The sequence below is a fragment of the Eptatretus burgeri genome, chromosome 17 (assembly GCF_056783735.1).
Source record: "Eptatretus burgeri isolate ZD-2024b chromosome 17, Ebu_testis_v1, whole genome shotgun sequence".
In the NCBI taxonomy this organism is placed as follows: Eukaryota; Metazoa; Chordata; class Myxini; order Myxiniformes; family Myxinidae; genus Eptatretus; species Eptatretus burgeri.
The window spans coordinates 49,520,041-49,533,471 of record NC_140977.1 but is presented as its reverse complement, the minus strand read 5'-3'; the positions used below and the strand labels follow the sequence as shown (position 1 = coordinate 49,533,471).

Genomic DNA, 13,431 nt, shown 5'->3' with positions numbered 1-13,431 from the left:
TCTTACCAAAAGGTGTGTGAAAGTAATGGAAATAAAGAACCTATTTTAGATATGACAGCATTTAAAAGTTTGTATACAATCTATACGTTTGACCTGAGCGCTCAAAAAGAAACTATAAAGTCTAATCGAGTGGATACTTCCCTATACATTGAAAGAGGAGAGAGTGAAGAAGTTGATACATATTGTTTGCTTTTGGAAGAAACAGAATTGCAGATTAATACAGATAATGGTGTGATGATTAGTCTCACATAATTTTTTTGTGAAATAAATGAGTGGCAAAGTACCAACTGGGGTATATGTTAATCAAATCAATCTTCATAAACTATCATCTTGTGTTCAAAATCAAAAGCCTTGTACGATTAACGTTAATACAATTCAGAGAAAAGGAGCAGTAAGAATTGATGTTTTGCTCACAAGAGAACAGGTTAAAATCTTGAATGACACTGGCTCACTTAAAATTAAAATGACAAAACCAATGTTGAAAAAATATTCAATAAGAGAGACGAGTGGAGGATTTCTCCCATTTCTAATTCCTTTATTTGCTGGTTTAAGTGCGGTTGGAGCATTGACGGGTGGTATTTCAACAGCGGTCAAAACTGCCAACGAAAGGAAGGCTCAACTCCAGGCTCAAAAAGAATTGGAAAGACATAACAAAGAGTTGGAGAAACAAATTAGTGGAAGTGGTGTAATTGTAGATTTTGCTGAAAAACTTGAAGGTCTGCCTGATAAAGCGAGATTGTTAGTTGGAGATATGCTTTCTTCTATAGCACAAGCAGGTGTAAAATTAACGAAAAGAGGTAATGGATTATATCTTTCTAATAAATAAATGAGCATTGATGAGTGGTTGAAAGAATTTGGAAAGAATACAACATCAAATTTACAACTTGCCAAATATTGTAAGAAATTAAAAATTCATAATGTGGTTATTTGTATGAGAGATGAATTAACAAATGTGTCGAAACATACAAAGAATATTATTATGAACTTAGAAGATAATGATGGGAACGGTTCTCATTGGGTTTGTATTTTTAATAGTCAAGACAAATATTATTTTGATAGTTTTGGTCTTCCACCACCTGTTGAAGTCATAAAATTCTTACAGAATGGTGTTTATCAAACATTTCAAGTCCAAGAATTAAATTCCAAGTGTTGTGGTCAATTATGTCTATATGTGTTATTTCAACTCAACAAAAATAAAAAATTTTATGATATTATTTTTAATCTAATATAAATGACTTATGTTGGTAAAGATGGTTCTATCTTTGGTGTATCTCAAGAACTGGATATTGATTTATCAAATTATTACACAAAGGCACAGGCTGAACGACATAAATATAATATAAACAAAAATATTAACATGAAAAATGCTTATAAATTAAAAAATTATCCAAGCCCGACTGACGCGAATGACTTGGTGAGATTAAGCGATTTATCACAATATATATACTTAAATAAAACGGCTGTGTATTCTAAAGATACAGAAGTGTTGATATTATCTCCAGGTCATACAGAATTCACAGTTCGAATTAAAATAAATTTTTATAAAGAAGGGCGTATCGTTTGTATGAGAATAGAACAATGGGGGTATGATATGAATGATTTAGGGTATAATTGGTCATTTAAAATTAACCTCGAAGACCTGGAACAATTAAATCAGTCTCGTAAGGAAGAATATTATCCACTTGGTATCGAGAATGAGTTTTGTGGAGCCACGATTAGTAAACAACAAATAAAAGAATTTAATAAGGGTAAATATAATAATGGTTTTGCCCTTGTTTATCTCATGAAAACAGAAAAAACAGGATTATATATAATAAGTAAGGAAATACAAAATGATTTAACTATGGGAAGATGGGGAGGTGTTTCGTGCCATAATATTATTCTAACATATATTTCTAATACATAAATGACAGCAAGAAGGCTTCAAGAAAATTATCATTTCTGTGTCCAAGCATACCTTCAAGAAAAGGGTATTCGGTATTTTAATAAATATGTTCTACAACATAAGAATGAGGTATTTTCAATAAAAGATTGGCATTATGCTGATGTTGATAAACCAACAACTTTAGATTTAATTAGAATGTTAAATAATGAAAAAATTATAAGGTTAAGAAAAGGTAAGGCTCTTTTAGAAATTCAAAAGAAATTTTATTGGTTTCCTGTTGTAAAAAAAATTATTTTGGATACAGGAATAACAAGAAATCCTGATGAATATATGTATAATATTCTATGGGGTGTAAACGATTCAAGTATAGTAAGGGATGAGGAAGGAGTTGAAGAAGAGAGGGAAGAGGAGGAAAAGGAGAAGGAGGAGAGAGAGAAGGAGGAAAGAGAGAATAGAGAGAGGGAGAAGAAAGAGAAGGAGGAAAGAGAGAATAGAGAGAGGGAGGAAAGAGAGAAGAGAGAGAGGGAGGAGAGAGAGAGGGAGGAAAGAGAGAGAATGAATAAATATCAAAATATGGAAACCAGTGAGATTCAAAAAAGAATAGAGGTATTAAAGAAATTAACTCATCTCACCAGGAAGGAATACAAAGAATTAACAAGTCTATTTGCAATACTTTCAACAAAACTATTAGCATCGTCAAGCTATTCATTTTAATTCAAGTTTTTTTCTAAATAAATGGAGGAGAGAGTGAAGGCATTTCTAAGGATTCTTTATGTTTTAAAAATTAAGATTCAAATGTGCATGTTGGAAACTAAAAAGGTTTTTGCACTCTGCAGGAATTTTTCTCATAAATAAATGAGTTATTGTCTCAAATGTAAAAAGAAAACTAATACTAAAAATATTTCATATATTAAAAGTAAAAATAACAGGGTTATACAAAAAGGTATATGTTCGGTGTGTGGTTCAAAAAAAAATCAATTTATCTCCAAACACAAACTCGGAGGAGATATACAAAAGTTTTTATCAGGAAGTAAATTTACAACTACTGGAATACCAGGGGAATTACATCTTCCAGGGTATTCTTTCTGTGGTCCAGGCACAAACTTGGATAAAAGATTAGATGAGGCAGACAATCCTAAATCCTGGAGTAAACCAATCAATAGAGTTGATGAAGTGTGCATGAGACACGATATTGATTATGGGAATACCACAACGTTGGAAGAAAAGCATGAAGCCGATAGAGAAATGTTGTATAATTTGTCTCTGATACAAAATCCAACCTTGAGAGAAAAAGTTGATAGGTTCATCGTGAAGAAGATGATTAGTGCTAAATTGAAACTTGGACTTGGAAATTCAAAAAACTTATAGGCTCTAATGATGCCATTAAGACTGAAGAGCAATTAGCTGATGAATTACATAAACCAATATTCACAAAGTTTCAGAGAAGGAAAGTTTATTCCAAGGAAGTTGATTATATCTGGTCTGCTGATTTGATTGAACTCAATAATGATAAGGGGTACAAGTATGCTTTAACCGTTATTGATTTGAGGAGTAGATATGCGTGGGTTGTCCCTTTAAAAAACAAAACAGGTAATACTCTTATGTTAGCTTTTCAACAGATATTTAATAAAAGTAAGAGAAAACCTAAGAAATTGTGGACTGATGAGGGTAGAGAGTTTTATAACAAGACATTTATGAATTTTCTAAAAAATAACAGTATTACATTATACAGTACCTTTAATGAAGGGAAGGCAGTTGTTGTTGAACGTTTTAATCGTACCTTAAAAGAGAGACTATATAAAAAATTCACACAACTCGGTTCACAACAATGGTTATCTTTTATTCAGGATATTGTGGATAAGTATAATGACACGATTCACACGTCAACGAATATGAAGCCATCAGAAACATTTACAAAATTAAAATATGAAAAAGAGATTAATGTCAGAAAACCTAAGTTCAAAGTTGGTGATATCGTAAGAATATATAGGTGGAAATCTCATTTTGAAAAGGGTTTTACTGAACGATGGACGAAAGAACTTTTTAAAATTGTCGATGTAATAGATACAGTTCCTTGGACTTATAAAATATATGATTTGGAAGGGGAAGAGATTTTAGGTTCATTTTATTCACAGGAATTACAAAAGACAAAACTAAGCAGATAATACACCTTTGTGGACACTAGAGGGACAAGTCCGAGGTGTATTACAGTATATAATGTGTGTCAAGGGGGACGTTCTTAGATCTGTGAACCCCAAACACAGAATCCTCAACTGAATAGTCAAGGTTTAACTTTTGTTTGTGTGTGTGTGTGTGTAATGGGAGCAATGGGTTGGCGCTTCACTCCCTCCTACTATACACCGTTGTGGACACTCGAGGGCCAAGTCCGAGGTGTATAACAGTATATAATGTGTGTCAAGGGGGACGTTCTTAGATCTGTGAACCCCAAACACAGAATCCTCAACTGAATAGTCAAGGCTTAACTTTTGTTTGTTGATGTGTATGTGTGTGTGTCCCAACCCTCACATTCAAAATCTCAACCCCAACCCTCACATTCAAAATCTCAACCCCAACTCAATCCTCGCCCAACACAATGTCTTTTTCAAAATGAGATTTCCACCTATATATATATATTTTTACGTTTTTTTTCTTCTTCCAATTCTGTCTTTTAAGGCTTTCAGGTTTGATGACGTAGAAAGGGGGAGTAAGCCTGCACTTTCTTCCCAGAACGAACAATGTATATTTTTTGTTTTTTTTCTCTTCTTCCAATTCTGTCTTTTAAGGCTTTCAGGTTTGATGACGTAAAAAGGGGGAGTAAGCCTGCACTTTCTTCCCAGAACTTTCTTGATCTTGCTCCCATCAAGCACCATCCGACAAAGAACTACATCGATAGGTTTAGATCCCAAAGAGTGATAGCAACTCCAAAAGTCTCCAAAATATAAATAAATAAAATAATAATAATAATAAATAAATAAATAAATAAATAAAAGCCCCCAAAAAAGTTTCAAGTGTCCAACATAAACCCAACTTTCCAAGTCTTCAAGGTATAACCACATTCCCGTTGAGTTTCCAAGATATGTATCACATTGTGAGTTATCAATCCAGAACCCACATTTCAAGTATTCAAAGTAAAACCAACTTACAAAGTCTCTTAAGGATAACTCATTTACTGATTTTTTCAAAATTTGTGAGTCTCCAAGGTAGGACCCATATTTAGAACCATCTTGGCAGAACCCTTTTCCTGAGTCTCCAAGGTAGTTATTTAAACCATCAAGGCAGAACTCATTTACTGATTTTTTCAAAATTTGTGAGTCTCCAAGGTAGGCCCCATATTTAGAACCATCTTGGCAGAACCCTTTTCCTGAGTCTCCAAGGTAGTTATTTAAACCATCAAGGCAGAACTCATTTACTGATTTTTTCAAAATTTGTGAGTCTCCAAGGTAAAACTTGTATTCTGGCTCATCAAGGTATAACTTGTTCAGTGGGTATTGTCTTGATAACTCACAATGAGTACTATTGCTGTAAAACTCTTTTTCAGGATTTTGCTGGTCTCCAAGGTATAACTCTTTGGTTGGGTCATCAAGGACGAACTCGTTCTGTGGGTCTTGGTCGCTCATAAGGTCTTCAACCAAGCCAACAATTTCGCCCCAAGTTGTAGCAAAAGCAGTATTTTCATTTCGTATTTCAGACACAATTTCCTGTGAGAGAAAATAATAATGTATTAATTAAGTTATTTAATTATTAAATGAGTATGCTTAAATCAAAGTTTGAAAATAGGAAAATAAAAAATCTTACCTCAATAGATAAGAGGTTTGAATCCAGTTCATCAACTTGAAGGTTTAGTTCCATACAAGACAGAGAGTTCCAAGGAACACCAAAGTCATCCCACTCAAGGTCTTCAACCAAGCCAACAATTTCCCCCCAAGTTGTAGCAAAAGCAGTATTTTCTTTTTGTATTTCAGATACAATTTCCTGTGAGAGAAAATAATAATGTATTAATTAAGTTATTTAATTATTAAATGAGTATGCTTCAATCAAAGTTTGAAAATAGGAAAATAAAAAATCTTACCTCAATAGATGAGGTTTGAATCCAGTTCATCAACTTGAAGGTTTAGTTCCATAGAAGACAGAGAGTTCGAGACAAGCACACAAAACACCATTGCCAGCAAAAACAAATGTTTAAAATGGAGCCTGGGTTTGAAGCTTTTATAGAGAAAGACTGGTGGGTGTGGTTTCCTTTGGAAATTCCCTGGGCAAGCCTAGGCAAGCCTTCATTGGGAAATTTTTCAAAACCATAACATCCTGTAATTTTCTAGTGATTTCTTTGTGAGTCAGAGATGAACTGGAAATGATGTAAGAGTGGGCGGGGCTTAGCAAAAGTAGGCGGAGCTTAGGAAAAGTGGGCGTGGCTTAGAAAAAATACCTTATGAAAAGTGGGCAGAGCTTAGCAAAAGTGGGCGGGGCTTAGGAAAAGTGGGCGTGGCTTAGAAAAAATACCTTATGGAAAGTGGGCGGAGCTTAGCAAAAGTGGGCAGGGCTTAGCAAAAGTGGGCGGGGCTTAAAGAAAAGTGGGCGGGGCTTATTGAATACCTTGTGGGAAGTGGGCGGGGCTTAACAAAAGTGGGCGGGGCTTAAACTTTCCTCTCCCAAGACGTGTCTGACTCCCAAGTATCTCTCCCTGGTTACTCCCTCTTACGGTATGACAGACCTGAGCCTCGTCCTGGTGGAGGTGTTGCTCTCTTCATCAAAGACTCTATTCCTCACTCTCCCTGCACTGCTCTCACTCCCCCACACCCCCAGGAATACCTCTGGCTTCGGCTTCCCCTCCACTCCCACCTCATGTTTATATGTGTACTGTACCGTCCACCGAACAGTGATGACTCCATCTACACCTCACTCTCCGAAAACATGGACCATCTTCTATCTTCTCATCCAAACTCTCTCTTCCTCTTATGTGGCGACTTCAATTGTCATCACGCCAGTTGGCTAGGTGTGGGTACCTCTCTCACCTGCCATGGGACATCAGCAAAAGCTTTCTGTGACTCATTGGGACTGACTCAATCGGTCAACTTCCCGACCCGGATCTCAACCAATGGTACTCCATCTCTTCTGGATCTGATTTTGACAAAGTTTCCTGACAATATCTGCTGCTCTTCCTTCGCTCCAATTGGTTCTTCTGACCACGTCCTTATTAAAGTGGACATCTCTCTGGCTGTTATCAGAGAACCACCTCACCGCCGTCGAGTCTGGCATTTCACTCAAGCCGACTGGCAGGGTCTCCGAGCAGCCATCAAACTTACAGACTGGTCTCCTATCACTACTTTCTCAAACATCAACTCATCCTGGGAATTCTTTCAAAGAAACTTGCTCTCCCTCATGCACAGATTTATCCCCTCTCGTGTTCAGTTGTCTTACCCTTCCTCCCGCCCTTGGTTTACTGAAGCTTGTGGCGAGGCAGTTGTCCTGAAACAACTTGCCTTTGCCTCATGGAAAGCAAACCCAACTGAGGGCAATCTCAGTTCTTTCCACAAAGCTCGGAACAAGTGTGTATCTACCCTCAGGAGAGCCAGAAAACAACATCTTTCTCATCTCAAGTCTGAACTCTCAAACCTCTCTCCCTCCTCAAAATCCTGGTGGCGTTTAATCAAATCTGTTTCTGGTGTATGTTCCCCCTCCATCCCCTCCCTTACCTCAAATGGCCGCACTGCTGATTCCACACGTGATAAAGCTGAATGTCTAAACTCGGTGTTTGCAGCTAAATCTTGTGTCCCAAACCCATCACTATCTCTACCCACTTTACCCAGTCGCACCCAACTGTCCCTGGACTCTGTATCCTTTTCTCCTGACAAGGTGGAGAGCTTGCTTTCAAACCTCGAGTCAGATTCTGCAACCGGTCCAGACGGCATCAGCCCACGTGTCCTCAAAGCCTGCTCTTCTGCTCTTGCTCACCCTCTCTCTGTTCTATTCACCCTCTCATTTTCCCAAGGTCATCTGCCATCTGCTTGGAAATCTGCTAACATCACTGCCCTGCATAAAAAAGGTGCAAAAACAGATCCCTGTAACTATAGACCAATCAGCCTTCTCCCAATCATCAGCAAGGTTATGGAATCCATCATCGCTTCCAGACATGAAATCCTTCCTCTTCTCCAATGGCTTGATTTCCAATCATCAATTTGGTTTCAGACCAGGTCACTCTACCCTAGATATGCTGCTACTGCTCTCCCATCAATGGATGGAGGTCCTCAATGCCAGACAGGAAATCCGAGCCGTATCCCTGGACATATCACGTGCTTTTGACACAGTCTGGCACCCTGCCCTACTCACCAAACTCTCTGCCCATGGTATTCAAGGCCATCTCCACTCATGGCTCGCAGACTTCCTCTCCTGTCGCAGTCAACGTGTGGCCCTAAATGGAGTTCTTTCATCCCCTCTTCCTGTGCAGGCTGGAGTTCCTCAAGGTAGCGTTCTGGGCCCTGTTCTTTTTCTGGTTTTCATCAATGATCTCTCGGACTCTCTGGAAAATCCTCTATTTCTCTTTGCCGATGACTCAACCCTCTGCCGTACCATCTGTCATCCCTCAGACCGGCAAGCAGCAGCTTCTTCGCTCACTGCAGATCTGGATAAAATCACAAACTGGTCCAACACGTGGAACATGTCTTTCAATCCAGACAAATCTCACACTCTCACTATGTCTCTTCGAAAGGACCGTTTACAAAACCCCCCCATCCACTTTCTCAACAATCCTCTGGAAGAAGTCTTTTCTTTCAAGCTTCTGGGTCTCACTATCTGCCATGACCTTTCCTGGGAAAGTCACATTTCCAACCTTGCCTCAAAAGCCAGTCGCCGAATGGGAATCCTCCGTCGTGCAAAGTCCTTCCTCGGCCCTCTTGAGCTCCTGACCACTTACAAAGCTTTTGTCCGTAGCCTGATGGAGTACTGCTCTCCCCTCTGGGCTGGTGCTCCTGCCTCCCACCTTTCTCGACTTCACGCTGTCGAAACCAGGGCTTTTAAGATCATTGGCATCTCCCGCAATGAAGCTGAGTCTTTGGGCCTCTCACTCAATCACCGCAGGTTGGTCGGTGGTCTTTCTGTCTTCTACCGACTCCTCTCCAGCCTTGCCCCCCTGCTCTCTCTGCGATTTGTCCCAACCACATTTCCACAGGGCGCTCAAGGTCCGCCAACAACCCCCTTCTGGTAAAACTACCAAAATCACGAATCACTGCTCATCTTCACTCTTTCATTCCTCTTTTTTCCCGCCTTTGGAATAAACTTCCTCACTCTATTCTTTCCCATTCTTCCCTTCAGGCTTTCAAAACAGCTGTTCACCACCACCTCTTATCTTCCCCCATCCAAATCCTCGATCTTTTCTACCCCCGATAATCCACCCAAGCCCACTTCCTTCAATTCTCCTGCTTTCCTTCCTGAAAGTCCCTTTAATGTCCATCTTCCCCTCGCCATGTTCCCCGTCCCATCCCCATCCCTCTCCCTTCCACAGTTCACCTGTGTCTGTTCCCCAATGTTTTGTCCCTTCCACTCCCGCCCCTCTTGTCTCATGCCTCCTTGCTGTGAGTTGTGTGTTAGCTCTCATACGAGCCTCGACCAAGGTATACAAAAAAAAAAAAAAAAAAAAAAAAAAAAAGTGGGCGGGGCTTAACAAAAAATAACCTGTGGCTCAGGAGGTGGTCAAACAAGAGCATTAAGAGAAGTTTATCATTTCGTAATGGCACAAATGGGGTATCTTAAAAAATATAAAGATTCAAATGTTTTGTTTGTCAATATTTTAGATGGGGATTATTGTGCAAAGAAAATTAAACTATTGAAGGAATTTGAGAATGAACAAATCTTTATAGGTTCAATGAGTGAGCTGTTCAACCCCCAGGTGTTCAATTCAATGAGGTTCAACCTCCAGGTTAAAAGGGGAGACAAATAAATATACCTTGGGATAAAAAGGGGATTTATTTTTAGGGAAAAAAAATATGAATCGCTGAAAATCCCCCCTTCATTTACATGGGGAAAAGTGAGCCAGAATCAGTATTCTTACCCTACTGATGATGACAGAGTACCAGAGTTCATATTGGGATATAAATCGATATATAATGGAGCAAGTGGATGTGATTATGTGTGTGGATGTATGTTTCAATGTTTGTATATCCGCTCTTCACCTATTGGTTGAACCCTTGACCTGACATCACCCACAATTGTATCCTGAAATACTTCACCTAAAGTATCCAGAGGACCCAAAAGAGCCCCCCACCACTCCCAAGGACCCAAAAGACACGAAGGACTGAAAAGACCCTGAGGACCCAAAGGACTGAAAAGACCCAAAAGACTGAAAAGACCCTGATAACCCAATGGATCCCGAAGACCCGAAATACTCTTAAAGACCCAAAAGACCTGAAAGAGACTTAAGACCTTAAAATACCCAAAAGATCCCAAAGACCCAACAATGCCCCAAAGGCCCCAAAGACCAAAAATATGCTGAAGACCCAAAACACCTAAAATACCCAAAGGACCCAGAGGACCCCGAAAACCCAAAATATCCAGAGGAGCCAAAAGACGTAGGGCATCCAAAAGACCCCGAAGACACAATAGACTCAGAGGACACAAAATAGCTGGAGGATCAAAAAGACACAACAGGATGATCATGGACCCATGAAAATTCTGCATCATGCAAAATATGACATCAGGTCCCTAACGCCCACCCCCCCCTTCCCCACACCCAACACAATCCAACGTCTTTAACCCCCCTTCCGAAATCTGATATCCACCCCTCCCCCCCTCCACTTACCACCACACCCAAACTCTGTCCTCCTCTCCCCCTTTCTTCTTCAAGTACTCAATCCCCCTTCCATAAACACACGAAATGTGCTCCAATTTCAGCAGAGGATGAAAAAAATGTTGAAGTGTTTATGGAAATTTGCAGGAACTGGTAGAACATGCGCCGAATGAAGATGTATTAATTATGATGGGAGACTGGAATGAAAAAAATGGAGAAGCAGGAGCACCAGGGATTGCAGGAATGCATGGACTTGGTATTCAAAATGAGCCAGGTGAGTGAATGCTGGAGATCTGTGAGTGGAGAATGAGCACGTCATTGTGAGCATGTGGTTCAAACAACGCAATCGTAGACTGTACATGGGGATTTCACCTGATGAGCAACATAGAAATCAAATTGACGACATTCTAATCAATGGATGGAGAAGTGCAATGCAATCTGCCAATACTCTGCCAGGTGCAGACTGTGGGAGAGATAAGAAACTCCTTATGGGAAAACTATGAGTCAAATTGAGAATGGTTAAAAAAAAATCAAAAACTAGAACCAAATATGACCTTGAAAACACATAAACGAAAAAGACACATGGTAGAGCGCATACCTGCACCATGCAATGCCTGATCCATGAGAGAATATCAGGCGAAATGCATTTTTGTAACATCATGCCACGTATCGTTTTTGGCCACATCTCTCAACAGTGAAGAATCACTTTAAAAATCAAAAAATTCTCGTGTCCAAATCTGCATTCGGATCTTCACCAAAATCGACTCAATTCATCCTCGTCATAAACTCAACCAGGCCACCAAGTTTTGTCCGAATCTGTCCACAACTTTTTGAGATAACCTGCTATTTATCGCTTTTGGCCCGATCTCTCAATGGTGAAGAATCACTTAAAAAGTTATCGTAGCTGGATCCAGATCTTCACCAAAATCGAATCAGTTTGCCGTTGTCACACAGCCAAACTCTTCACCAAATTTCATCCGAATCCGTGAACAACTTTTTGAGATATCCTGCACACAAACAAACAGACATACAAATGAAAATGAAGGATTTTTGTAATTTCACCTTACTTGTTCACCTTTGCCTTATGTTGACCTTTTGGCTGATGTTGACTCAAAAATAATTAGTGGTTGAATTCAGTCACCTAATGTGCAAATCCTCTTCAAATTTCAAGTTAATCGGATGAATATTGACAATTTTAGATATTTGGCCTATGTTGACCTTTTGGCCTAAGTTGACCTCAAAAATATTTTTTGTTGAATTTACTGATTCGTTGTGCCAATCCTCAACAAATTTCAAGTCAATCAGATGAAAATTGACAATTTTCGATATTTGGCCGATGTTAACTTTTTGGTCTACATTGACCTTTTGACCTGTGTTAACCTCAAACATTATTGTTCATTGAATACAGTGACCTGATATGCTAATGCTCTTCAAATTACAAGTTTACCAATTGCCATTTTTGAATTTGAAGAGGATTGGATATCCGGTGTGAAAATTGAGATTTTTAGAAATTTAACAATGTCGTTCACCTTTGGTCTATGTTGTTACCCTTTTGACCTCAAAATTAATAGGCTTCTTGCTTTTAACCAACTTTACCATTTTGTGAAATTTCATAAAGATCGGTATAAAAATGTGACCTGTCGGCGATTGACATACAAACAAACAAACAGACAAACAAGCAGTCATAGACTGGTACTTACGAAATCGTCAACTTGACCTCTGACCTTGTCTCATAAAAGCTGTCTCTAGAGAAGGTAGCGACGCAAACCAGAAGTTTATACGATGATTCTGCACCAAACCATCAAAAATTGTATGTTTGACCTCACTGTGACCTTGACCTTTGAACGATTTTGACCAAAATCTAATCAGCGCTAGCCAGCACCCTCCTGATTCACGTGGTGTAATTTGATAATGGTATCTTCTTCCATCTCGAGTTATCGTGCCGACAAACAAACAAACACACACAAACAAACACACAAACAGATGACGGAAGTCATCAATATACTTAAGAAATCTTTAGATTTCGTAAGTAACAAACAAACAGACAAACAAGCGGTCATTGACTGGTACTTACGAAATCGTCATCTTGACCTCTGACCTTGTCTCATAAAAGCTGTCTCTAGAGAAGGTAGCGACGCAAACCAGAAGTTTCTACGATGATTCTGTACCAAACCATCAAATATCGAATGTGTTGGATGTTTGACCTCACTGTGACCTTGACCTTTGACCGATTTTGATCAAAATCTAATCAGCACTCGCTATCTCCGTCCTGAATCACGTGGTGTAATGTGACATTGGTAGCTTCTTCTGTTCTCGAGTTATCGTGCCTACAAACAAACAAACACACAAACACACACACACAAACAAACAAACAGACAAACAAGCAGTGATAGACTGGTACTTACGAAATCGTCAACTTGACCTCTGACCTTGTCTAATAAAAGCTGTCTCTGGAGAAGATAGCGATGCAAACCAGAAGTTTCTACGATGATTCTGTACCAAACCATCAAAAATCGAATGTTTGACCTCACTGTGACCTTGACCGTTGACCGATTTTTACCAAAATCGAATCAGCACTAGCCATCACCCTCCTGAATCACGTGGTGTAATTTTACATTGGTAGCTTCTTCCGTTCTCGAGTTGTCATGCCTCCAAACAAACACACAAACAAACAAACAAACAAACACACACACAAACACACAAACACACACACACACACACACACACACACACACACACACACACACACACACACACACACACACACACA

The 13,431-nt window shown here is 39.3% G+C and overlaps 1 protein-coding gene and 1 long non-coding RNA gene across 2 annotated transcripts in view; both read right to left on the bottom strand.

Annotated features, from left to right (window-relative positions):
* The window catches only part of LOC147010053 (uncharacterized), a 301,523-nt gene that overhangs the window by 172,787 nt on the left and 115,305 nt on the right, over positions 1 to 13,431 (bottom strand). The window lies entirely within an intron of this gene.
* LOC147010054 (uncharacterized) lies at positions 3,705 to 6,859 on the bottom strand. Its single transcript, XR_015052794.1, has 2 exons — positions 5,681 to 6,859; positions 3,705 to 5,583 (listed from the first exon to the last, which is right to left on the bottom strand). It is a non-coding gene; the product is annotated as an uncharacterized LOC147010054 (long non-coding RNA).